A 26,260-nucleotide genomic window follows, 5' to 3' on the forward strand; every position below is an offset into this window, starting at 1 on the left:
CCCCACCCCCAGAACCCCTGCCCCTATCTAAGCTCCCCACCTCCTGTCCCCCTGGGACCCCTCACCCCCTATCCAACCCTCCCTGCTCTCCCCACCTCATTTTACCTATGGGGTGGGGGAAAGGGGGGCTCAGCCCTTTGCCTGTGCATTTCCCCTGCTCGTTTGGCTGCTCTCCCTGGCATTCAGGCAGGGCTCGCTCCCTGTCTGGGCTTGGCTGCTGGGGACAGGGGCCAAGCATGTTGGGAGGGTGGATGGGGACCCTGGCTTGTTCTGCCCTTGTCCCTGGCAGCAGGGCCCAGGCCCCTTGACTGCCTCTCTGCAACCCCTCCCTGCCCCCTGATTGCGCCACCCCTGGGCACCAAATGGTGGGGGAACTGCGACTGCGAAGCAGAAGGGAAGGGGCCAGGGGCTAGCCTCCGCCCCACTCACTGCACTGCTGGGGAGTTAGGCTGGCTCCTCCGCAAGCCTGTCCTGATCCCAGTCCCCCAGGAGCTCGGGGGCCAGAGGGAAGGGTCCTGCAGGCCAGATGTGGCCCGTAGTTTTCCCCCCTCTGGATTAAAGAGACTCTTAAAAGCATAGGTGAGTAGTTTTTTTTACAACTTAGAAATGCCATCCAGATATCAGTGGCAGCAAAATAAGACTGGTAAACTATTTCTAAAAACTTTTTATTCTATTCCCCAGATAAAAGTACTTTGTGCATTGAAGTTTGAATGTCTGTCCTCAAACTTATAAGTGAGTTTGTGCTTGTTAAAGCCACTGCAGGAAGCTTCATTATAAAAGAAACTTGGTACATGTGAGTCCAGGCCATTAGTTTGCCTAGAAGATGAATGGGCCTATTGATCTCTTTGAACCTAAAGGTTCCTATTACAGATACTAATTGTCTTATGGTGCCCAATTTCGTACTTGCCAGTTCCGCTGTCACCACTCACAGCAGCTTCTTGGAAATCTTGCACACAGAAAATTATTCACTCAACCTGTCACTAGTATTTTTCAGAGGGAACTTTTATGCCAGAACTGATGGTTTAAAGGTTGTTACTTCTAGACTGTTTTCCCACTCACTCTCTCTCAAAAAAGATTCCACATAATGCACTGCACAAAAACAAAACAAAACCTACCCTATCTATACATTAGGGGCACTCACACTTCCCACATCGCCACCTAGTTAGCAGTGGAAGGAGAGTACCTAATATTCGTTAGCTGGAACAGATTTGCATGCTCGTGTGCAAGAGTGAGCTAATGCCAAGGAAGATGTCTACAGTTCCTAGCAAGCAATGTTCTGAACTGATCCAACCGTCCAGGTCACTCAGATCAAGGTTAAGCATTACAGCAGGGACCTGTGTCCGCCGTGGGCTAGTCCAGTGTTTCTCAAAATGGGGTTGCCGCTTATGTAGGGAAAGCCCATGGCGGGCCAGGCTGGTATGTCTACCTGCCCTGTCCACAGGTCCAGCCGATCACAGCTCCCACTGGCTGCGGTTCACCGCTGAGGCCAATGGGGGCTGCTGGAAGTGGCGGCCAACAAGTCCCTCAGCCCGCGCCGCTTCCAGCAGCTCCCATTGGCCTGGAGCAGTGAACCACGGCCAGTGGGAGCCGCGATCAGCCGGACGTGCCGACGCGGCAGATAAACAAACCAGCCTGGCCCCCCAGGGGCTTTCCCTACACAAGCGGTGACCCCAGTTTGAGAAACACTGGGCTATGCGTTTTATAGATGGGGGAGGGTGCAGCACTTGGCTATTTCTCATACACCTCCTTGTGTAAGATTTTAAAAAACAAACAAATAAAAACCGAACACACTCTATGGCTTGATCCAAAGACCACTGAACTCAGTGGAAGTTTCCCCATTGATTTTGACAGGCTTTGGATAAGTCCTGATGAACTCAGAGGAGGAAAAGACCCATACAACAACTGAAACAACATGGGACAACTGCTATTCACTCAACAGGAGCACTTTAATGGGGAAATGTAGGAAAAGAAGACTTGTTATGAAAAATATCAATGTTATGTAAGATGGAATTCATGCAAAATAAAGCAAGCAGGGACATGGAAATGGAAAATAGTTATTTTCATTTCTCAGCCTAACCATTAAAACTAGAGCTGGCCAGAAACTGGAATTCCCATTCCCTCAGAATGGGAAAAAGAAAAAAGGTCAAACATTTTCCAAGGAATAGGAATTGCAAAAAAAATTGTTTATAGAAAGTCAAGTAGGGTGACCAGACAGCAAATGTGAAAAATCAGGACAGGGGATGGGGGTAATAGGATCCTATATAAGAAAAATACCCCCAACAATCAGGACTGTCCCTATAAAAATCGGGACATCTGGCACCCTAAAGTCAACGAGTCCGGCACCTAAGGAGCATGCTGGCCTTGGAGGCTCCAACCACAGGAACGTCCACCTGGTGGGATGGGGGGAAGGGGAGGAAAGCCATGGAGCCGGGAAATGTTTTCCAATGGCAAATCACAACTTTTTCAGCAACAGTGAGATTTTCCTGTGGAAAATTTTGATTTGCATAAAGTGAATTTTCTGTTGAAAAAAGAAATCACTGACAGAAAATTCCACATTCTCTCTTATTAAAGGACAGTAAAGGCTGAAAATATGGCTCTTGAATAGAACCTCAACAAAATATTCTGAGAGAGATTTTCAAAAGCTCTCAGCCTAACGCCGCTTCTCCAGAAATCAAGGATAAAACTCCCACTGGCTTCATGGTGGAGCAAAGTTAGACCAATTAAGAGTGCTGCTGGAAATCCCACCCTCTCACTGGTTTTAAAATGCTGGGAAACTGCAAATTCACATGTCCCTTCATGGATACTAGTGGGATTGATTCTATATTGATAAGACGTCAAATAACTTGGATCAATGAGTTTATTAAGCATAGATAAATCCACACAATACAGAAAGGGTTAATAATGTACCCAACCTGGAGAACAGGTTTGCTGTGCACAGCTTCACTCTTTCAAAAGAGTGAGCATAATTTTGATCATATTTATATAAAGGGCAGTAATAGCAAGCATAACCTAATTAAATTCAACATCATTGGGAGAGGGAGGGAATATCAAAGAAACCTACCACCGTAGCATTTAACTTCAAAAAGTGAACAACACAATCATGAGGAAACAAGTTAAATGAAAATCGAAAGGAACAGTCACAAAAGTCAAATGTCCAAGCTGCCTGGAAACTTTTTAAAAAGCAACATAGAGGCTAAAACAAAATGTTTACCCCAAATTAAAAAAAAGAAAAAAATGTCACTGTGGCTAAACAGCAGAGTAAAAGAGGTAGTTGGAGACAAAAAGGCATCCCTTAAAAATTGAAAGCAGCATGAAAGCTGGCAAAGTCAAGTGTAAAGACATAATTAAGCAGACCAAAAATAATTTGAAGAGCAACTACCAAAAGACACAAAAACTAAACAGCAAAATGTTATAAGTATATCAACAAGGAGGAAGCCTGCCAAGCAACCAATGGGGCCCCAGGACAACTGAGGTGCTAAAGGAGCACTAAAATATGACAAAGCTGTTAGAGAAGCTAAATGAATTCTTTGCACTGGTATTCCCTGAAAAAAATGAGATGGAGATTCCTACACCTGATCCATCGTTTTTAGGTGACAAATCTGAGGAACTCTCCCAGACTGGGCTTTCAGTAGAGGAGACTTTAGACCACTTTGATATATTAAACAGTAATAAGTCATCAGGACCAGGTGGTGAGCTCAGATACAAAGTTACAGAACTACTAATGGTGGAATGTAACCGGTTGCTGAAATCAGCCTCTGGACCAGATGACTGCAGGATTGCTAATGTAATGCCATTTTTCCTGGCAATTACAGGCTGGTAAGCTTAATTTCAGTACTTGGCAAGTTTATTGAAACTATCATAAAATTATAGAATCGTAGGACTGGAAGGGACCCCAAGAGGTCATCTAGTCTAGTCTAGCTTGGCAGGCTTCCCCCTTGTTGATTACTTATAAACTATTGCTGTTTAGTTTGTATGTATTTGCTAGTTGCTCTTCAAATTTTTTTGTGGCCTGCTTAATTATATCTTTAAACTTGACTTGTCAGCTTTTATGCTCCTTTCTGTTTTGCTCACTAGTGAAGTCTAGTAAAAAGCAGAATTATCAGACAAATAGATGAACACAATATGTTGCAGAGGAGACAAGGTGGCTTTTGTAAAGGCAAATCATGCCTTACCAAACATGTATAACAGTGATCTGGTGGATGTAGTGTGCTTAGATTCTCAGAAAGCCTTTGACAAGGTCTCTGATCAAGGCCTCTTAAGAAAATTAAGCTCTCATGGGATAAGAGGGAAGGTTCTCTCGTGGATCAGTAACTGGTTAAAAGATAGGAAACAAAGGGTAGAACTAAATGGTCAGTTTTCACAATGAATAGAGGTAACTAGTGATGTCCCCTGGGATCTGTACTGGGACCACGGCTCTTCAACATATTCATACATGATCTGGGAAAGGGGGGGTAAATAGTGAGGTGGCAAAATTTGCAGACTATACAAAATTACTCAAGATAGCTAAGTCCAAAGCGGACTGCGAAAACTTACAAAGGGATCTCACAAAACTGGGTGACTGGGCAACAAAATGGCAGCTGAAGTTACATGCTGATAAAAGCAAAGTAATGCACATTGGAAAACAATCCCAACTACACATACAAAACTATAGGGTTAAATGAGCTGTTACCACTCAAGAAAGATCTTGGAGTCATTTTGGATAGGTCTTTGAAAACATCCAAGAAATGGGAAAAGTATAAAGGAGACCAACAAAAATGATTAGGGGTATGGAACAGCTTATATGGAAGAGAGGTTAACAAAACAGACTGAGTTTAGAAGAGAGATGACTAAGGCAGGACATGATACAGGTTTATAAAATCATGAATGGTGTGGAGAAAGTGAACAGGTTAGTGTTATTCACCCCTTCATATAACAAGAGAATCAGGGGTCACCCAATGAAATTAATAGGCAGCAGGTTTAAAAGCAAACATAAGGAAGTATTTCTATATACAGCAAAATGTCAACCTGTGGAACTCATTGCCAGGTGATGTTTTGAAGGCCAACAGTATAACTTGGTCAAAAAATAATTAGAGATATTCATGGAGGATAGGTCCATCAATGGCTATTAGCCAAGATAGTGACAGACAACCCCTGGATGTCTCTCAGTCTATGGCTGCCAGAAGCAGGGACTGGACAACAGTGGATAGCTTGCTCAAGAATTGTCCTGTTCTACTCATTCCTTTTGAAGCATCTGGCACCAGCCACTGTTGAAAGACAGGATACTGAGCGAGATGATCACTGGGCTGATCAGTATGGCCATTCTCATATCTCACTTGGAACAGGTAGAAGATTATACCTATTTTACTACATTACCACAAACCATTCATCCCTTTTCTTATATGGTTAGCTACATATTTGTAAGATTAGAAATACATCTGTACCAATTATCCCATTGGTCCCTTGAAAATATAAAAAGTGTGCTAGGCACCATTGGTTATTTGGCATTGCTTCTGACAAGTTCTGCATACAAACAGAGGTTACAGATAGTTCACCTGCTAATAAGTTTCCACAATAATGCTTAGCATGAGTACACTGCATGCTGGGAAATGCAGTTTGTAGTTGTACAACTTAGGATGAATACAGAACAGCCTCAGAAATATGCTATATTGGCTAACATCAACCTTAACTCTGCTCCCGAACTGCTGGGCCCTATAGGCCAGAGACCCACTTGGACACCTAATGTGTTCACATTTCCAAAATGGAGCACTGACCACCATTATCCGTACTCCAATTCTTCTAACAAACTAGCACTAAGGCTGCTTAAATAAGACACTGTTTGGCACTCATGGTACCGGAGCATATCATTTACAATGCATTTGGTGCTGTCACTAACACTGCAAGTGGCTTAACACCATGCACCATTGCAACTCAACACTCCTTCAATGCCTAATGTAAAAACAGGGTGTTAAAACACATTGCCTTACTGTGTGCATGAGAATCAGCCCAGTGCCAAGATGAAGCACTGATGCTATCTTTCAGGTCAGAGTAGTGTCTCAAGCAAAACTAGCCAACTCTACTCATGTCTGACCCTGTGCTAAGAGCCCCAGACTTTGACAAACCATTCCTAGTAACCACAGATGCATCCAAGTGTGGCGTGGAAGCAGTTTTGATGCAGGAAGGACCGGGTCAAGAATTCCATCCTGTCGTGCTTCTCAGCAAAAAAAAAAAAAAAACTGAGAGGGAAAGCCACTAGTCAATCAGCGAAAGAGAATGCTACGCCATCGTGTACGTGCTGGAAAAGCTACGCTCATACGCTTGGGGACAGTGTTTCCAGCTACAAACTGACCATGCTGCACTAAAGTGGCTTCATACCACCAAGGGAAATAACAAAAAACTTCTTCGGTGGAGTTTAGATCTCCAAGATTTTGATTTTGAAATTCAACACATTTCAGGAGCTTCTAACAAAGTAGCTGATGCACTCTCTCGTGAAAGTTTCCCAGAATGTCCTTGAAATGTGAAAAATCTTGTTAGTTTTTAAATAATGAGTAGTATATGTAAAGGTACATATATTTTAATCAATCTGTTTATTCTAAAGTTCTAGGAAGAAAATCACAGCCAGTGTGGTCCAGCACTGTCTATGACACGCCCCCCAAATCATAAACTGACAATGAAGGGTTAAGAGGCTCACCTAGCCTAGCTGACACCTGACCAGAGGAACCAATGGATGGACAAGATGTTTCAAGAGGAAGGAGGGAAGTTTTTCTTTTGTTCAGTCCATTAAGTTCTGTGCTGGAGTGAAAAAGATCAAGGAATTACCCAGGTTAGTGAGTATTAGAGAAAGAATGAATTAGCTTATGTTTATTTCCTTTTGTGACTTTGTCTTTTTACATTAGAGGAATAATCAAATTGGGTTTTCTTTTGTGTAACTAAGTTTTTTGCCCAGGGTAACATCCTCTGTGTTTTGAATCTGTTGTCTGTGAGAGTAGCTGGTATGCTAATCTCTCCCAGAGGTATTTCTTTTACACCTTTTCCTTAATTAAAAGTCTTCTTTTTAAGAACCTGATTGATTTTTTCCCTTGTTTTAAGATCCAAAGAGTTTGGATCGGTGTTCACCAGGAAATTGGTGGAGAAGTCTTTCAAGGTTACCCAGGGAAAGGTTACACTACTTGGGAGGGAGAGATTTTTGGCAGAGCAGCGGGAAGAGAGACAGAGTTTCCCAAATGCCTCATAAATAGCTGTTTTAAACAATTTGGGTGGTGGCTGCAACCAGATCTAAGCTGGTGGTTAAGCTTAGGGGTTCTCATGCAGGTTCCCACATCTATATCTATACTTTAAAGTTCAGAGTGGGGGTGAAACCTATGACAACAGGTCTAGTGAAGACCTGCTAAATCAATGGCAGAATGCACTCCAGTTGACCCCGGTACTCCACCTCTCCAAGAAGAGTAAAGGAAGTTGAGCGGAGAGCGTCTCCCATCAATGCTGCACAATGAAGTTGCTGCAGTAAGCCGACCCAAGCTATGTTGACTCCAGCTACATGAATAAAGTAGCTGGAGTATAGTAACTCAGGTCAAATTACCCCAGTAGTGAAGACAAGCCCTTACTCTGCATGGCCCTGTGGGGACATCAGCCTCTGCTAGTTGCAGGAGCATCATTTCCCAAAGGCTGAGATTGTGCAAGAGGAAAAAAACCCAAACCAGTAGCAGTGTTTAAAAATCACCCTGGCAATACCACTACATAAACACATGTAGTATGCTATATGACCCCAAAACAAATAAAATAATCCAACTCATCCTTCCAGGGCTCTCAGATGTCATTCATCACCTCTGACTCTCTTCCCCTCTTCTGCATATGTTTGCTGCCATATCAAATCAATCTTGGGAGGCCACAAGGCATCGATTCAGTTGGCGAGACTCATTTAGTCCATGATTCTTGAGGTCCCTAGCCCTCACCACATCAGCCTCTGGTTATTAGAGGGAAACCCAAGAGAAAAGGAAAACTATAGATGTTGATTTTTTTTAATTCTGCCTGTATCTGCAGTCCTCCACAGCTAAGACCAAAGTTACAGTGCATCCCACAGGCTAGGCGGGGCCTACAACATGACCAATAATAAGAATCTTAACACACTCTGTGAAAGTTAAGCCATGAGCTACTTGCCTCCTTGAAGTGGTGCCTCACAAATATTTCCTCCCCTCCGTGACAGCTCCTCCTGTCCAACACTTGCATCTAAAGCAGAGGTGGGCAAACTATGGCCTGGGGGCCTCATCCAGCCCTTCAGACATTTTAAACTGGCCCTCGAGCTCCCAACGGGAAGCAAGCTCTTGGGATTGCCCTGCGCCACACGTGCCACGGCTCTGTATGGCTCCCAGAAGCAGAGGAATGTATCCCCTCCGGCTCCTATGTGTAGGGGAATCCAGGGGGCTCCGCACACTGCCCCTGCCCCAAGTGCCATTGGCCAGGTATTGTGAGCATTCATGGCCTGCCATAGAGTTTCGATACCCAGATGTAGCCCTTGGGCCAAAAAGTTTGCCCACCCCTGATCTAAAGCCACCCCTCAAAAAAAGCCCTTGTAGCGTTGGACCTTGCAAAAGGAATTAAAAGTTTCTATAGCCATATAAATAAGAAGAAAACAAAGGAAGAAGAAGTGGGACTGCTAAACACTGAAGACGGAATGGAGGTTAAGTATAATCTAGGCATGGCCCAATATCTAAAGAAATACTTTGCTTCAGTCTTTAATGAAGAGCTTAGGGATAACAGTAGGATGACCAATAGGAAGGAGGATGTGGAGGTAGATATTACCACATTAAGGTAGAAGCCAGACTTCAAACAGCTTAATGGGACTAAATCAGGGGGCCCAGATAATCTTCATCCAAGAATATTAAAGGAACGGGCGCATGAAATTGCAAGCCCATTAGCAAGAATTTTTAATGAATCGGTAAACTCAGGGGTTGTATTGTATGACTGAAGAATTGCTAACATAGTTCCTATCTTTAAGAAAAGGGAAAAAGGTGATCTGGGCAACTACAGGCCTGTCAGTTTGACATCTGTAGTATGCAAGGTCTTGGGAAAAAAATTGAAGGAAAAAGTAGTCAAGGACATTGAGGTCAATGGTAATTGGGACAAAATACATCACGGTTTTACAAAAGGTATCTCGTGCCAAACCAACCTGATCTCCTTCTTTGAGAAGGTAACAGATTTTTTAGACGAAGGAAATGCAGTGGATCTAATTTACCTCGATTTCAGTAAGGCATTTGATACAGTGCCAAATGGGGAATTATTGGCTAAATTGGAAAAGATGGGGATCAATATGAAAATTGAAAGGTAGATAAGAAACTGGTTAAAGGGGAGACTACAATGGGTCGTACTGAAGGGTGAACTGTGAGGCTGGAAGGAGGTTACTAGTGGAGTTCCTCAGGGATGGTTTGGGACCAATCTTATTTAATCTTTTTATTACTGACCTTGGCACAAAAAGTGGGAATGTGCTAATAAAGTTTGGAGATGACAAAGCTGGGAGGTATTGCCATACAGAGAAGGACCAGGATATCATACAGGAAGATCTGGATGACCTTGTAAACTGGAGTAATAGTAATAGGATGAAATTTAATAGTGAAAAGTGCAAGGTCATGCATTTAGGGATTAATAACAAGAACTTTGTTATAAGCTGGGAGGCATCAGTTGGAAGTAACAGAGGAGGAGAAGGACCTCAGAGTATTGGTTGATCACAGGATGACTATGAGCCCAATGTGTGATATGGCTGTGAAAAAAGCTAATGTGGTCTTGGGATGCATCAGGCGAGGTATTTCCAGTAGAAGATAAGGAGGTGTTAGTACCATTATACAAGGCACTGGTGAGACCTCATCTGGAATACTGTGTGCAGTTCTGGTCTTCCATGTTTAAGAAGGATGAATTCAAACTGGAACAGGTACAGAGAAGGGCTACTAGGATGATCCGAGGAATAGAAAACTTGTCATTTGAAAGGAGACTCAAAGAGTTTGGCTTGTTTAGCCTAACCAAAAGAAGGCTGAGGGGAGATATGATTGCACACAAAGATCCAGAAGGGTTTCATAATTTTATGAGCCATTCTGATCCCAATGAAAGATCGTGGTTTTTTTTTTTTAAAAAAAAAGACAACATTTTCTCAAACTTCCTCTAACATCGCTGGAAGCATTTCAATGGATAGTCTTTCATTGTTTACTTAGAATGTAACATTTTGAGGGACTATCTGTATATTATATGTTTGTACCATGCCAAACAGAATGGGCCATGGGCCTTCTAGAGGCTACCCAATATACAAAAAAGAAAGAATAGCAACTCACCTTGTCATGCCTAGCTAATGCAATGGAAAGACAGGTCCAATGAAAGGTGATGACTCTTCATTGGGCATGAAAGTATGTCTCTTGAATTACTCATCAGTTCTCTCAAAAACAATACCCCAGCCCTACAAACTCTCTCTGCTTTTCATGGGAGATTCAGGAGACCCTTATCATTTTAAGTGATCACCCATGGAGAGCAGGTAGTATCAGGAGAGATGCAGAAATTTCAAAGGGTCTGGTAAAACCTTTCTAGGGTGCTTGCTCTGAACATCAGTGCTCTGAAAGCAGAGCAGGAATGCTCACAGAACAAGCTTTCTTCTCAGGTTTGTAGCAGTTCCAGGTTGAGAAATCCACATTGTAAGGGTGCTGACTCACCCCTGTGGCGCCTCCTGCTGGTGACTTCCAGGAATCAGCTCATTCCGGCTCCAGAGCACCCTCTACATGCCAGTAATCCACCTGTCCTCTGAGTCCCTCCCTGGGGACACTGGTGCCCCTTTAACTGGGGTGCTGCCCCCTGGCAGTACCCCACCAATCTGGGTCTCCCCTCCCTGGGGAACTCCCAACCCACTTTCCCCACTTAGCCTCAGTTTTGGCTACTGCCCAGTCTCCATCGGGCCCCCATTCACTGGGGCAGACAGCCATATCAGCCACTCATCATAGGCAAAGGGGTTTGGACTGGCTGCCTTTACCCACCCTCAGGCTGCCCCTCTGCAAGCCCAGTACCTAGGTGGGCCTAGAACTAGGCCCTGCAGCCTGGGGAGTTGCTGGCTTCCCAACTCCTAAGGCCTTTCCCTAGCCCAGCCCTGCCTCTAGGTCCCCCTGGGTGAGTTCCCCAGCAGTCAGGCCTGTCTCCCTCTCCAAAAAGAGAGGGAGACTGGTGCTTCTGATGTCTGTGGCCTTCTTATAAGGTCCAGTTGCTTAGTTTGGGGCGTGACCCCAGCTGCAGCCACTTCCCCCAATCAGCCAGGGTTTTACCTTGCCCAGCCCCTGCCCTCTGCAGGGCTTTTCCAACACCTCCAGGGCTGGAGCAGGTGCTCACCCCACTATGCACATAAACAGCCTTTTTGGTATATCTGCTTCTACCCCAAGCCACAACATGCAGAGAGCACAGTGTGACTATTAATACTAAACAGAAAACATGCCCTGGACTTCAGAGGGTTTAGAAGTAGCTTCATAGGAAAGGTTGGTTCTTATTTTACCTGAACTGTCTCAACCACCCCTAAAAATCACTCGTGAGGCTAAAGCCATTGAAATATTTCACTACTACACAAGTCTTTAGGCACACTTTGATGCACTCTCCCATTTCATGTGTCTCTTGATGGAGTCTCCTCTACTGCAGAGATTCTCTTTCAGACAAACTCTTCTTATAGAAAACCTTCCCAGCTAGCCCTCGCTCAGCCCTTTCACCGAGACCCTTGTAGGAGGGCCCAGGCTGTCTCCTTTACTGCCAATTCTCTCTCTCGGACTCTTTCCCTGCTGGGTTTTTTATTACTTTCCTTTTACTGTTCTTTTAAAATGGGGTTGTGTTCACTCTGCTTCTTATGACAGCTCTGAACAGGAGCTCCAGACAAGCTCTTTCCAACACAGAAGAACCCCGAGTGGCTACACCTGTGTGCAAAACTAAGCAGCCATTTCAGTGAAAACTGTCAGAAGAGACACACACACACTGTGCTCTACAATGATGGGCCCAAATCCGTCCCTGCCCTTCTACAGCAGCTCAGCCACCACAGAGGGGCCACACATCTTGTTTAACCATGTCTCAGGGAATACGCCCAGAGCAGGGACAGAATAGTGCAGGCAAATTCTTGGCTTTGGTCTGCTTGATGCTTCTGTTGTGTCTTTGCTATCAGTTCCTCATGGCTTATACTACTGGTGAGTTTTGTTTCTCCATGACCCAGTCCTCCTCAGTGGAGCACCACAAAGGAGGTACAGCATGGACTGGTTCCATTATTTCAAGGATAATGGTAGTGGGAGCAGTACTGTAACAGCAACTGGTTCTTCTCCCTTATTCACATTCTTTTCTGCTTCCCCTCCCTTGAAATGCTAAGTAGATGGACAGAGCTGCCCCTGTTACTTCCTGTTTACCGTTGATCTTCCCCAGAGGCTGGAGGCTGGAGGCACAAGAATAATACCTGTAGCAATGGAGGCACAGGTAGCTGTAGGAGTGGTATACACAGTAACCAGAGGCAAACAATTGACAGGAGCAGCAGTAACAGGTCCATGCCCATAGGAGGTGCTAGAATGTGTAGTGTCCCCTACTCACCATCTCCCCTCTTCTACTGAGCCAGCTACAGGTCTGCACCAGCTAGGGGAAGAACACACACGTGGGTATTTATTTACAAGCCTATCAAAATTGTGGGCTCAATATCCGTAGGCATAAAATAAGTGTGTGATGGAGGAAGGAATAACAAAGTACCTACTAGATCAGGGATTGGCAACCTTTGGCACGTGGGCCATCAGGGAAATCCACCGGTGGGCCAGGATGGTTTGTTTACTTGCAGCGTCTGCAGGTTCAGCCACTCGCAGCTCCCACTGGCCATGGTTCACCATTCCAGGCCAATGGGGGCTGCAGGAAGCAGTGCGGGCCAAAGGATGTGCAGGCCACCGCTTCCCCCAATTGGCCTGAAATGATGAACTTAAGGACACTGCAGGTAAACAAACCGTCCCAGCCTGCCAGAGGAGTTCCCTGATGGGCCACGTGCCAAAGGCTGCCAATCCCTACACTAGAACCTAGCATGGAAACAACTCTTTAGCAAAGTTATTGGATCAATCCTAAACACAGCTTTATGACTGAACTAGATTCCTGTGCTCGGAGACATCCTTGTTATGACCTTTTCCTCTGGCAGCTGATTGTCTGGTTCCCCCATTACCAGGCAGAATCAGTGGGGCTGATACAATGATGTCAGTCAAAAGACTGGATCAGGCCCCACCTCAGCAGTCTTTTGACTATTAATGCTCTCTAAATTCTGACAATTTGATCTTCTAATGTGAGATGCAATGGTTAATAAAATATTATTGCCTAGCTCTTTTCATCAATTGCTCTCAAAGTGCTTTCCAAAGAAGGTCGAGATCATCATCCCCCAGGGGAAACTGAGGCACAGAGCAGTGATGTGCCTTTCCCAATCTCATCCAGAAGGCCAGTGGTAGAGTCAATAGCAGCCCTAGTCTCCAGAGTCTCAATAGCACTCTAGGTCACTCTTAACCTAGGAGCATCCCTGGTTACTACTGTGAGGTCCTGGGGCCAGCTGAACATTCCACAGGATCCTTATGGTGTGTCTGTGCTGCATTTTAAACCCCACATCAGCACGTCTCAGAGCCCGGGTCCCATAGGCTTGCCAGGCTAGGACTGCAGCACTGAGAACAGCAGTGTAGACATTGTGGACGTTCAGAGCCTGAGCCCAAATAGCTACAAAGCTGTTTTCAGTGCTGTAGCATGCACCTGAGTCTGGAGATCTGGGATCGGAGACTTGCTGCAGCAATTTTTACAAAGTAGAATAGACAGACCTGCAGAGGCTGTACCTTTAATAGCAGCAAAGAGTCCTGTGGCACCTTATAGACCAACAGATGTATTGGAGCATGAGCTTTTGTGGATGAATACCCACTTCATCGGTTGTATCCGATGATGTGAGTATTCACCCATGAAAGCTCATGCTCCAATATGTCTGTTACTCTATACAGTGCCACAGGACTCTTTGCTGCTTTTACAGATCCAGACTAACACGGCTACTGCTCTGATACTTGTTCCTTTAATATCTCTCTCCTGCAAACATGGCACAACACTTCTGTGGCAGCAAAAGCATAATAGTAATTCAACAATTATGAAGTCCTAGCTGAAGGATAGTGCCTCTGATAACTGACTACTTCTCCTGGGAGCTGAATTCAAGTGCTCATCCCCCAGCTCACACAGCTCTCCTGTATTCTAGTGCAGTGCCCTTCCTACTCGATCACACAGCCTCCTGAGCTTTAGCATGCGAATAGAAACAGAAGAGAGTTAGTTTCTGGCCCTTGTAACAGTCCCATATTCTAGCAATAACAGGCTCTCCCACAAACTCAAGCTCGTGCATGCAGTAGCCACTTGGTGCCAGCATGTATACTCATGCCTGGATTCTCTAAATTGCATGTATTCCTCGCTCCTTAAATATTTCATATCGGAAGAGTGCTGTGTCCAAGTGGCACTGAAACCCTGTAGACTGCTGAATAATAAATAAAAGCCTTCCGTCTTTGTTAGCATTGCACGTCCTTGCTGACTGAGCTGCACACTGGGCAGTCAAAGGAAGCATATGTCTTTGCAACAGAGAAGCAAGATGCCATACCCTTAACTTCCCTGCAGTCTCCGAGGACGTCCTGCTGTGCACGCCTGTCAATTAAACCACCAAAGTCCTTCCTGAAGGCACCTGAAGCAGCAGCGCTGCCTCTGAACTGGAACTGAATTTATCTTTCTTGTTTTGGCACTTGCAGCCATATCCACACTTGAATTACTCATTTCGGGCTGGATCCTGCTCTCACACTGACCAGTCTCTTATTGGCTTCAGCGACAGCCCTATCTGACCTCCTCTCAGTTTTTAATGACTCCTAGCATGTAACATTAGTTGAGCTGAGTGTGAATAGGTTTTTGCTAGTGACACTCACACTGAGGACAAAGCGATCCAAACAACCCCACCCACTTACAACACAGTCAGATCCGAAGCAGTGCAATGCTTTAACAAACACGTACACACATTATGCTGAGAAGATTCTACATCTAGCTAGAATGGAGTGCCTCACCCTGGTAAAGCAGTGGAAAGAATTTTCCAGCCATCTTCAACAGTGAAATAAGAAACATTTTGGCAGGAGAACATATCGCCTTAAAGAGTTACGTCTCACAAAACCCCTGTTACAATGTAAGAAACGGATTTACACTCTTGCCAATAGACAGATGTTCTCTTTAACCCTATGCTTTCCAGACTGTGGGGCCAGCAGTTTGCAGTGTGGCCCAGTAAACAGGGTATTGGACTGGGAGGCAGGAGTCCTGGTGTTTAATCCCAACCTTGGCACCAACCTGCTGTGTGATGCTGGGCAAGTCCCTTCCCTCTCTTTGCCTTGGTTTTCCTCCTGCCCTTTGTCCATCTATGTGAGGTCTTTGGGGCTGGCACCAAGATTGCACAGCACCTACCCAAACAGGACTCTGGTCCTGTGGTGTGGTCCTAAACTGAAGCATCTTACCACCAGCCTGACCCTCTAACCCCAGCCCCCACTGCAATGTAGACATTCGGGCTCAGGCTGCACCCCAGGCTCTGAGACCCTGCAAGATGGGAGGGTCCCAGATCTTGGGCTGAAGCCTGAGCATGTACATTGCAATGACACAGCCCCGTAGCCCAAGTCAGCTGGCACAGGCCAGCTGCGGGTTTACAACTGCAGTGTAGACACACCCTCAGAGTGTAACAACCTGAGCCAGAAATTAGTCAGAGCATCAGAGCTAACACCCCTGCTCTCACGAACAGGTCGTTCCTTGTAATGCCTCTTTCGGGCTTTGGCTTTACACCTAAACTGAAAAACAAGAGCACAGAGCCCTCAAACACCGTGTCGGGGCCTTGGCTTTGTACTGACCAGTGTCTTCTGTTGAATCACTGGCACCTTTTCCTAGAGCACCTGGATGTTCTTATAACTTCCACGTGCAGACAGGACCATTTTTACCATCTAGTCTGACCTCTCGGCAAACTCATAGAATCATAGAATATCAGGGTTGGAAGAGACCTCAGGAGGTCATCTAGTCCAACTCCCTACTCAAAGCAGGACCAACACCAACTAAATCATCCCAGCCAGGGCTTTGTCAAGTCTGACCTTAAAAACCCCTAAGGAAGGAGATTCCACCACCTCCCTAGGTAACCCATTCCAGTGCTTTACCACCCTCCTAGTAAAATAGTGTTTCCTAATATCCAACCTAGATCTCCCCCACTGCAACTTGAGACCATTACTCCTTGTTCTGTCAACTGCCACCACTGAGAACAGTCTAGATCCATCCTCTTTGGAATCCCCTTCAGGTAATTGAAGGCTGCTATCAGATCCCCCCCTCAGGCTTCTCTTCTGCAGACTCAGTAACCTCAGTTCCCTCAGCCTCTCCTCGTAAGTCATGCACCCAAGCCCCCTAATCATTTTTGTTGCCCTCCATTGGACTCTTTCCAATTTGTCCACATCCTTTCTGTAGTGGGGGGATCAAAACCAAATGCAGTACTCCAGGTGTGGCCTCACCAGTGCCAAACAGAGAGGAATAATCATGTCCCTGGATCTGCTGGCAATGCTCCTACTAATACAGCCCAATGTGCTGTTGACTTTGGCAACAAGGGCACACTGCTGACTCATATCCAGCTTCTCATCCACTGTAATCCCCAGGTCCTTTTCTGCAGAACTGCTGCTTAGCCAGTCGGTCCCCAGCCTGTAGCAGTGCATGGGATTCTTTTTTCAGAAGTGCAGGACTCTGCACTTGTCCTTGTTGAACCTCATCAGATTTCTTTTGGCCCAATCCTCCAAATTGTCTAGGTCACTCTGGACCCTATCCTTACCCTCCAGTGTATGTATCTATCCCCCCAGTTTACTGTCATCTGCAAACTTCCTGAGGGTGCAATTAATCCAGATCATTAATAAAGATATTGACCAAAACCGGCCCCAGGACCAACCCTTAGGGCACTCTGCTTGATACCAGCTGCTAACTAGACATGGAGCCATTGATCACTACCCATTGAGCCCGACAATCTAGCCAGCTTTCTATCCACCTTATAGTCCATTCATCTAATCCATACTTCTTTAACTTGCTGGCAAGAAGATTGTGGGAGACCATATCAAAAGCTTTGCTAAAGTCAAGATATATCACATCCACCACTTTCCCCATATCCACAGAGCCAGTTATCTCATTATGGCAGGCAATCAGGTTGGTCAGTCATGACTTGCCCTTGGTGAATCCATGTTGACTGTTCCTGATCACCTTCCTCTTCAAGTGCTTCAGAATGGATTCCTTGAGGATCTGCTCCATGCCTTTGCCGGGAACTGAAGTGAGGCTGACCAGTCTGTAGTTCCCGTGTTCTCTTTCTTCTCTTTTTCAAATCTAGTCACTATATTTGCCTTTTTCCAATTATCCGGCATCTCCCATGATCGTCACAAGTTTTCAAAGATAATGGCCAATGACTCTGCAATCACATCAGCCAACTCCTTCAGCACCTTTGGATGCATTAGATCTGGACCCATTGACTTGTTCGTGTCCAACTTTCCTAAATAGTCCTTAACCTGTTCTTTCACCACTGAGGGTTGCTCAACTCCTCCCCAAACTGTGCTGGCCTGTGCAGCAATCTGGGAGCTGACCTCGTCTGTGAAGACTGAGGCAAAAAAACCACTGAGTAATTCTGCTTTTTCCATATCATCTGTCACTAGGTTGCCTCCCCCATTCAGTAAGGGTCCCACACTTTCCCTGACCATCTTCTTGTTGCTAACATACCTGTAGAAACCCTTCTTGTTACCCTTCACATCCCTTGCTAGCTGCAACTCCAATTGTGCCTTAGTTTCCTGATTACACCCCTGCATACTCTAGCGATATTTTTATATTCTTCCCTAGTCATCTGTCCAAATTTCCACTTCATGTAAGCTTCCTTTTCGAGTTTAAGCTCACCGAAGATTTCTCTGTTAAGCCAAGGTGGTCGCCTGCCATATTTGCTATTCTTTCTGCACTTCGGGGTGGTTTGTTCCTGCACCCTCAATAAGGCTTCTTTAAAATACAGCCAGCTCTCCTGGGACTCCTTTCCCCCTCATATTAGCCTCCCAGGGTATCCTGTCCATCAGTTCCCTGAGGGAGTCTAAGTCTGCTTCTCTGAAGTCCAGGATCCATATTTTGCTGCTCTCCTTTCTTTCTTTTGTCTTATGGTCACTGCTGCTCAGGTTGCCACCCACTTCTACTTAACCTACCAATTATTCCCTGTTTATGAGCAGCAGGTGAAGAGGAGCACGGCCCCTAGTTAGAGAAGCTGCCCCCCATCTGGGCATCAGTGACTCTCCCAAGGTCACACAGGTAATCTCTGGCCCTGAAGGATACTGTGCACATTGGCAGAGCTTCTACATTCACAGCAGAAGGGGCGTGGTTGCTATCCCCTGCAGTGTGTGTTCAGACACCCAGGACATCAGTGTGAGATAATTAATCACCGCAGTGATTAATAATAAACCCAGGCCTGCAAATTATGCTTTCAGGGAAAGTGAGTTTGTGTTAAAGCAGTGTGAAACAGGGGGCAATTGTAGCAGCAAGGTGGAAGCTAGGGGAAAGACTCCTGCCCTTTACATCTGGAGCAACACAATTTAGCTGCATAAAACACAAGGCTTGACTGTAGAGCATGTAGTCGCAGCTCAGAATAAACAATACAGCACATTTTGTAATGGATCACACACTATGAAATACATCCTCTCAGACCTCTGCTATTTACCCACTTGATGCACCATACATTTAATTTTGTGATCTTCAGTAATGCAAATGAAGTTTTCAATATGCCCAAAAATCTGCATAGCCCATGTTTTACAGTGAACATTATCAAAGAGGTTCTGTTGCCTGGTGGTAAGTGAGTAACCTGCATTGCATGAAGGACCTTGCTGAAGTCACCTGCGCTGTGTCAGGTACGTTTTCCATAATCACATTTAGCAATGGGCTATGGCTACCACTTACTGTTTGTGACATGAAAGTCATGCAGGATAATTAATCACTATTATCTCTGGAGGGGAGAGATCCTTCTCAGATAGGTGTCTAGGCAATGGCAAGATTAGAAGTTTACATTTTTATGTGGGCAGGGTAAGTGCCTAGACAGGGGCAGATTGCGACTTCATTGTTTGCACTGGTGAGCAATGACACACATTTACTTCAATCAGACTAGGACCTTATTCCAGTAATATTCAGTCTCTGCACCTAGAGCACACTCTGGGCCTAGACAAATAAGCCTCTTCCATATGCAACTGTGGAACCTTAACTGCAATTGTATAAAGCAAATCAAGCCCTAACCTGTAGTGACATCTGGAATAATCTTTTTAGTGTTTCCTGAAACATCATACAGTAGTTTAAGAGACCCTGAATTTTTTCCTAAGTGTTATGCAAAGAAAGTAGCATTTCAACATGACCTCTCTCACTGGGATTTCCAGCACTTCATTTCTTCCACCTCTGGTATCATGTAGCATCTTATTAATTCATTGATTCCAAGGCCAGAAGGGACCCCTATGGTCATTTAGTCTGGCCTCCTGTATAACACAGGCCAGAGAGCTTCCTAAAATAACTCCTAGAGCAGATCTTTCAAAAAAACATCCAATCTTGATTTAAAAATTGTCATAGATGGAGAATCCACCATGATCCTTGGTAAATTGTTCCAATGGTTAATTACTCACTTAAAAAATTATGCCTCATTTCCAGTCTGATTGTGTCTAGCTTCAACTTTTACCCACTGGATCAAGTTAGATGTTTCTTTCATAGACTGAAGAGCCTATTATCAAATGTATGTTCCCTCAGTAGGTGCTTATAGACTGTGATTAAGTCATCTTTTAATCTTCTCTTTGTTAAACTAAGTAGATTGATAGCTTTGAGTCTGTAACAATAAGGCATGTTTTCTAGTCCTTCAGTCATTCTTGGGGCTTTTCTCTGAACCTTCTCCAGTTGTTCAACATCCTTTCTCAAATGTAGGCACCAGAACTGGATACAATGTCTCAGCAGTGGCAAATACAGAAGAAAATAACCTCTCTACTCCTCCTTGAGGTTCTCCTGTTTATGCAAGCCAGGATTGCATTAGCCCTTGGCCACAGTGTCACACTGGGAGCTCATGTTCAGCTGATATCCACCACATACCCTAAATCTCACGGCTTCCCAGGATAGAGTCCCCCCAATCTGTAAGTGCGCTTGCATTCTTTGTTCCTAGATGTATACATTTAGCCATATTAAAACATAGTTCCAGATCATCCTGTACCAGTGAACTGCCCTTTTGATTATTTACCACTCCCATCATTTTAAGTCATCTGCAAACATTATCAGCCGTGATTTCATGTTTTCTTCCAGGTGACCGATAAAGATGTTAAATAGCGTAGGGCCAAGAACTGACCCCTGTATTAGTCCACTGGAAACAGGCCTGCTCAATGCCGATTTGCCATTTACAGTTACATTTTGAGACCTGGCAGTTGGCACACATTAAATGGGTTAAAATAGGCTCTGTTCAGTTTATATTGTTCTAGTTCTTTAATCAGAATATCATGTGGTGCCAAGTCAAATGCCTAGCAGAGGTCTACATATATTATGTCAACACTATTATCATAATCAACCAAATTTATAAGCAACAAAAAGATATCAAGTTGGCTTGACAGGATCTGTTTTCCATAAACCCATGTTGATTTGCATTAATGACATTATCCACTTGTAGTTCATTAATCATCGAGTCCAGTATCTGTCATTCCTTTATTAACACAGAACATCCTATTTACCCTTGTTAAAAATTGGGACATTAGCTTTCTTCCAGTCTTCTGGAACTTCCTCAGTGCTCCAAGACTTATTGAAAAATCAACATTATCGGTCCATCAAGCTTCCCTGCCAGCTCTTTTAAAACTTCTGGATGCTAGTTATGTGGACCTGCTGATTTAAAACTGTCTAACCATTGTAGCTTCTCTTTAACATCCTCCAGAGATACAAGTGCAATGGAAAGAGTGTTATCATCACTATATGATGAGACTGCATCATCTGTTTTTTCCCCAGGTACAGAACAGAAATATGTATTAAATATCTCTTCTTTTTTTTTGCGTTATTGATAATTCTAACGTATCGATACAGAAGAAACAACAGAAGCCTGTCACAGACTTAAAACTAAAAAGTCAGTCCTCCAAATATGGAGTATTAAAAGACTCTCAGACACCAGATTACCTTGGTGTGTAATGATAAAAAGCCCATGAATGGTTACTAAGGAACACAGATCTGACACTAGAAAAGGCAATATGCCTATGCCAAGCAGCAATACAAAAATCAGAAACACAAATTAAAGTCCTATTAAGAGGCATACGACTAAATACAATAGTTTAACCAGCAAGTTAAAGGATAGAGAAATGAAAAATTGGCCGAGAACAGAGATATGGAAAGCCGGAAACAATGCCAGTGATGTGGCAACCAGAATGCTCCAAAAAGCAATTGATGCCAGAGGTGGTCTTTATTTAGCACTACTCACCTATAAAGCTACACCACTGCAACATGGAATGTCACCTGCTGAACTCCTCTACAACTGACGCATAAAGACTCAATTGCCAAACATGGGAGAAAAACAAGGGATGGCCACGGAGTCTATGATATTGGGGAAAAGACTAAGAAAGTATAAGCAGACACAATGTACAACAAAGGCCTCTTCCTCAGTTAAAAACATACTTGGTGATAAACTGGTAAGCTGGACACTGACCATGCTATAACAACCAAAGAAGAATCACCTCATGCATACTCAGCAATAACAGACGAAGGCAAAAATCTTATGATGGAATCATAAGCGTCTGCTCAAGGTACACGAGAATGTGACTGAGACAAGTGAAGTGAGAGCAGACATACAAGTTCAAAATAATTCACAGACTGACCTGTTATTGACTCCGAGACTAAACCGTCTGTCCAAGACAAGGACTTGCCTATACAGGGTTTGCAATTATGGCAGCCTGGGAAAGTTGCTGAAACTTGCTAAGAGACTAACGGAGACATGTTAACATTATACTAAAGCACCCTGAAAGCTTGTTAAGTCTGTTACTGTATTTGTTATAGTTTGCTAGTTTCATTTATTAGTGTTTTAATTCAATCAGGGAATTAAAAAGAGGGGTTAAAAAAGGGAAGATGAGCTATAAAGTGAGTCCTTCAAGAAGTGCAGAGATGCCACACTTCCTGGGCACTCTTTATGCGGTAATTTGGTTTTCCCATGAGGCAATGCATTCTCGGTAGGAAAAGAAACAAAAGGAGCCCAAGACAGGGTAGTTATAGGCTACAGCTAGAGAACCGTAGGAAGGTTTGGTGCACTATTTCTGTACCTCATTTCTGTCCTTAATAATGGGTTTATCTTGAAACCAGACTTCCTCATCAGTACCGTAACAACTAGTTCCCAGTCCCGTGTGTTCAGACCACTAACCCATATCAGTTTCTATTCAACATATGGAAAAATTCCAGGATGTCCCAATCTGGAATGTTTCCCATTTTAGGGTAGTCCATCAATATTCCAAATGAATTTATAGAGTTTGATCCAGTCCCTTGTGCCTACAGCACAGTGTCTAGGCTCCTCTAGCTACAAGTTTCAGAACTGTGCCAGGCAGTACAGACTTTCTGAAACCCTTGCAGTCATGGTAACCACATATTCCAGCTTCCCTGATAAGGGGAGGCAGTATCCCCTAGCAGTGGGGAGTCATGATCCTGAGCAGCTTCCTCAAGTGCTGAAGGAAAGGAGATAGGCTACCTGATTTTCAAGAAGCACAAAGAAAGAGGGCATTGTCCTAAAGAGGATGCTGCTGCTAGGACAATGAGAGTTAGGGTCTGAAATACCTCTGAGGATCTAGCCCTGAGAGCCTTTGGGGGTTTTCTGGTAGATCTATAAAATCCATATCCAGGATCCTTTCCCAGGATTCTTTCTCACAGGTTTCTCCATCCCTGTACCACAAAAGGGTCTCCTGTTATTGTCAGTGAGGAATTCATACCTGGCCTTGGCCACAATGACCCCAAGTAGTACTACATACCCACAGGAACATTATGTTTGACTTGGAGTCCAATTCAGGAATGCATTTAAGCATGTACTTATGTCCCACTGAAGTTAAGCACATGCTTCAGTGCTTTTCTTAATTGGGGCCTTTGGGCCCAACTTGCACAGTGCTAAGAACATCCCTCTACATACTCCCATCACCCACTGAACCCTACTTTTATGGAGGATGCTGCTGATTGTTTCACAGGATGGCGCCTATAGCCTAGAAATACATAGGAAGGGATAGCCTGAAATAGTTTGCGCTCTAGCTCCATTGTACTGCCACAACAAACAGCAGATATTTTAAAGGATTACCCAGTGCATGGTGGGAGAACTGGAGTTGATGCAGTGTAAAGACATGATTGAAAGGAAAATTCCATCTGGTTGTTTCCATCCAGCAATCTGAAAATTCAGAAGGAACAAAGCACTTCTCCCCAGGAATAAACGGAGAGATTTATTTCATGATGTATTTGAGAATGGTTAGAATTGGCATTTCTGAGGCTCCTGCTGGCAGCAGCCATTGGGATGGATGGCAGGTGTGACACAAACAGTATGACAGCATTATGTAAGAGATTACAAAGCAGTTTCCAACCTGCCTTTGATACTGCGTTAACAATCAGTGGGGAAAACTCTGTTTAATCTTTCAACATGTTTAAAAGTTAAACTTCTGCTGTCTCTTAAGCCCAAAAAGTGCTGAGGGGGGATGAAGTTTATATTGGCATACAGTAGGCTTTCACACAGTCAGTGCCACACATGAACTAGCTTTCTGGCAAGATGGCCTACAGCAACAGGCGACTGAGGTATCCCAGCTTGCAACCATTTTTAAATGTATTTCGCACTATATTCACGTTGCTTTCATTGTCACCTTAAAGACTGCTGGGCTCTTTTCGATTGGTTATCAGTCTAAAAGCTTCGGTGCAGCCTGAGTTGAATGGCTGTGCAGAGCTTTAATAGGGAGAGAAAACCCACCACTACCATGTGGCGCAGCTTCTCTAGTCCTGGGGGGTAGGCATGTCGGAGACACTGCACATCCATTACTCTCCTGCTGAATGACTGGGTAGGAAACGCTTCAGCATATTTGAGACAACACAGAAGTGGTTCTATGGTCTAGTTAGCAGATTACATCCCCTGTGGGTAAGGAGAGAGAAGGGAAGGAACTGTGCCTCTTTGAGACGTTATTATTAATTATTTTTATTATTACCATTGCATCTAGAAGCCAGAGTCACGGAGCAGGACCCCATTGTGGTAGGTGCTGTGTGGACACACAACAAAAAGACAGTCCCTGCCTCAAAGAGTTTCCAATCTTAGTTTCTTCCTTGGGACACTTGTGGGGCAGTGCAGCTAAACCACCACTTAAACAGAGCAGATTGTGCTTTTATACAGGCTAGCTAAGTAAAATAGGTTGCATTTTCTTTTAAGGATGCTCTGAGAATCTTAAGTAAAGTTTTTCTTGTTTTTCCAACCTTGTCCTCTGCCAAGGACTGATTTCATTGTGGGGTTTTTATGCTTATATTTTAGTACTCTCCTCTAATCATAAACACTTTTCTTATCCTCTAGTTCTCAGGCTTGCTACCATTTCAGAACAATGAAGCCGACATTGTCAATGTCTTTCTGAAAGAGATGCTCTAGCTCAAGCAGAAGTTACTTGGTCAGTTTCTCTGGCCTGTGTTATCCTGGAGGTCAGACTAGAGGATCACAATGGTCCCTTCTGGCAATTAAATCTATAAATCACGTAAAAAAGTGTTCCTGAGAACCTGTCAAAAAAAGGGCTTCCCCCCCCCCATAGCTGTTTGAAATGATTTTCCTATTCTAATGGCCAAGGGGACATTCTCTCACTATTTTACCTTATATTTGGCATTCCCCTATATATATATATAATGGTATGTGACATTTTAAAGTGGCCTTTAAATGGCTTCTGGTAGAGTATTTTCATATTAAAACATCACAGTAAGTTGATAGTATTATAGCAGTGTGTTGATTATGCAATAGAGATTGTCCCCACCATTATTTACAACTATTAATCAACTGTAGTGTATATTCCATAAATAAAGCAGATTGCAGCACTGTCAAGAGACATATTACTACCTCGTAATTCAAAGGTTCTTTCAGATCTGTTTAACTTTTTTTTTTTTTTTGGTTTTTAAATAACTTGAACTCTGTTTTCCTGTCATAAATCTGGCATAAAAGTAAGTAACTAAGGGCCTGATTCAGTTACCTTCACATCATGTGAGTTGTCAGAATTGAGCTCATTGAAATCAATAGGATTACTCATGCAATCACGTACTGACGATAACACATAACGTCAGTGGAATTGCGATTCTGGGCATTTTCCTATTATTTTCCTATTATTTTCTTATGCAGCTCAACCTCATATTTTGAAAAATGTTAGCCACACTTTCTCTTTAGAACCTCATAATTATCCATAGCGTTTTGTTGTACAATTAAATCTGTTTAGACAATTTGGACATGGCTGTATCAATTATGTATGTTTTCTCACTACAAGAAGCTATAAACAGTCAATTTTTCCTATTGAAACTTTAATACGTTTCTAATAGGTAGTTTATGCAGTATTTGATGACACACTAAATTATGCAGTATTGAACAGTGGCAGAGATTGGTTCGGTTTTGCAGTTGCTAGTAAAATAACCATGTTGGTTAAAGCATTATCAAAACTGAAAATACATAAACGAAGCTCTGGTGATAGACCAATATGGTTGGGGGAAAAAAAGATTAAGGGACCTAGCTTATTCCCATTGAAGGCAATAGGAAAACTCCTCTGGACTTGGGCTAGCTCCGTTTTTGTATGCCCAGTTTGAGACACTTGAAAAATGCCAAATTTTCCCAAAGTGCTGGAAATCAGGCTCCTTTAAGGCCTCTCAGTTTGAGCACCTAAAATTGCTAGTCAGTTTTGAAAAATCTTGCTTAGCACCTCTGCAATATGTTCATTGACTTCAGCTGCCACTGACCTCAATGGAAGTTGAAGGGATCAAAGCAATGGGATCTTGATCAGGCTTCAGAATCCTTGCTGTAGGTTCTCAGCTCTTCACAAGATGGAGCCTTGCCTGTGGGAGTACATTGGACAGGGATGGATATTGTGGCAAAGCCAAGCACAAGTTCCCTGTAATAGCCATCCAGATTGAGGAACAGTCATACTGTCTCTTGGTTGAAGGGGTCAGGTATCTGGTCAGTGTCTGGACTTTATCCACCACAGGGTGTAGTCAGCCCCACCCCATGGAGTACCTGAGATAT

This window comes from Chelonoidis abingdonii, chromosome 5 (genome assembly GCF_003597395.2).
Source record: "Chelonoidis abingdonii isolate Lonesome George chromosome 5, CheloAbing_2.0, whole genome shotgun sequence".
Taxonomy (NCBI): Eukaryota; Metazoa; Chordata; order Testudines; family Testudinidae; genus Chelonoidis; species Chelonoidis abingdonii.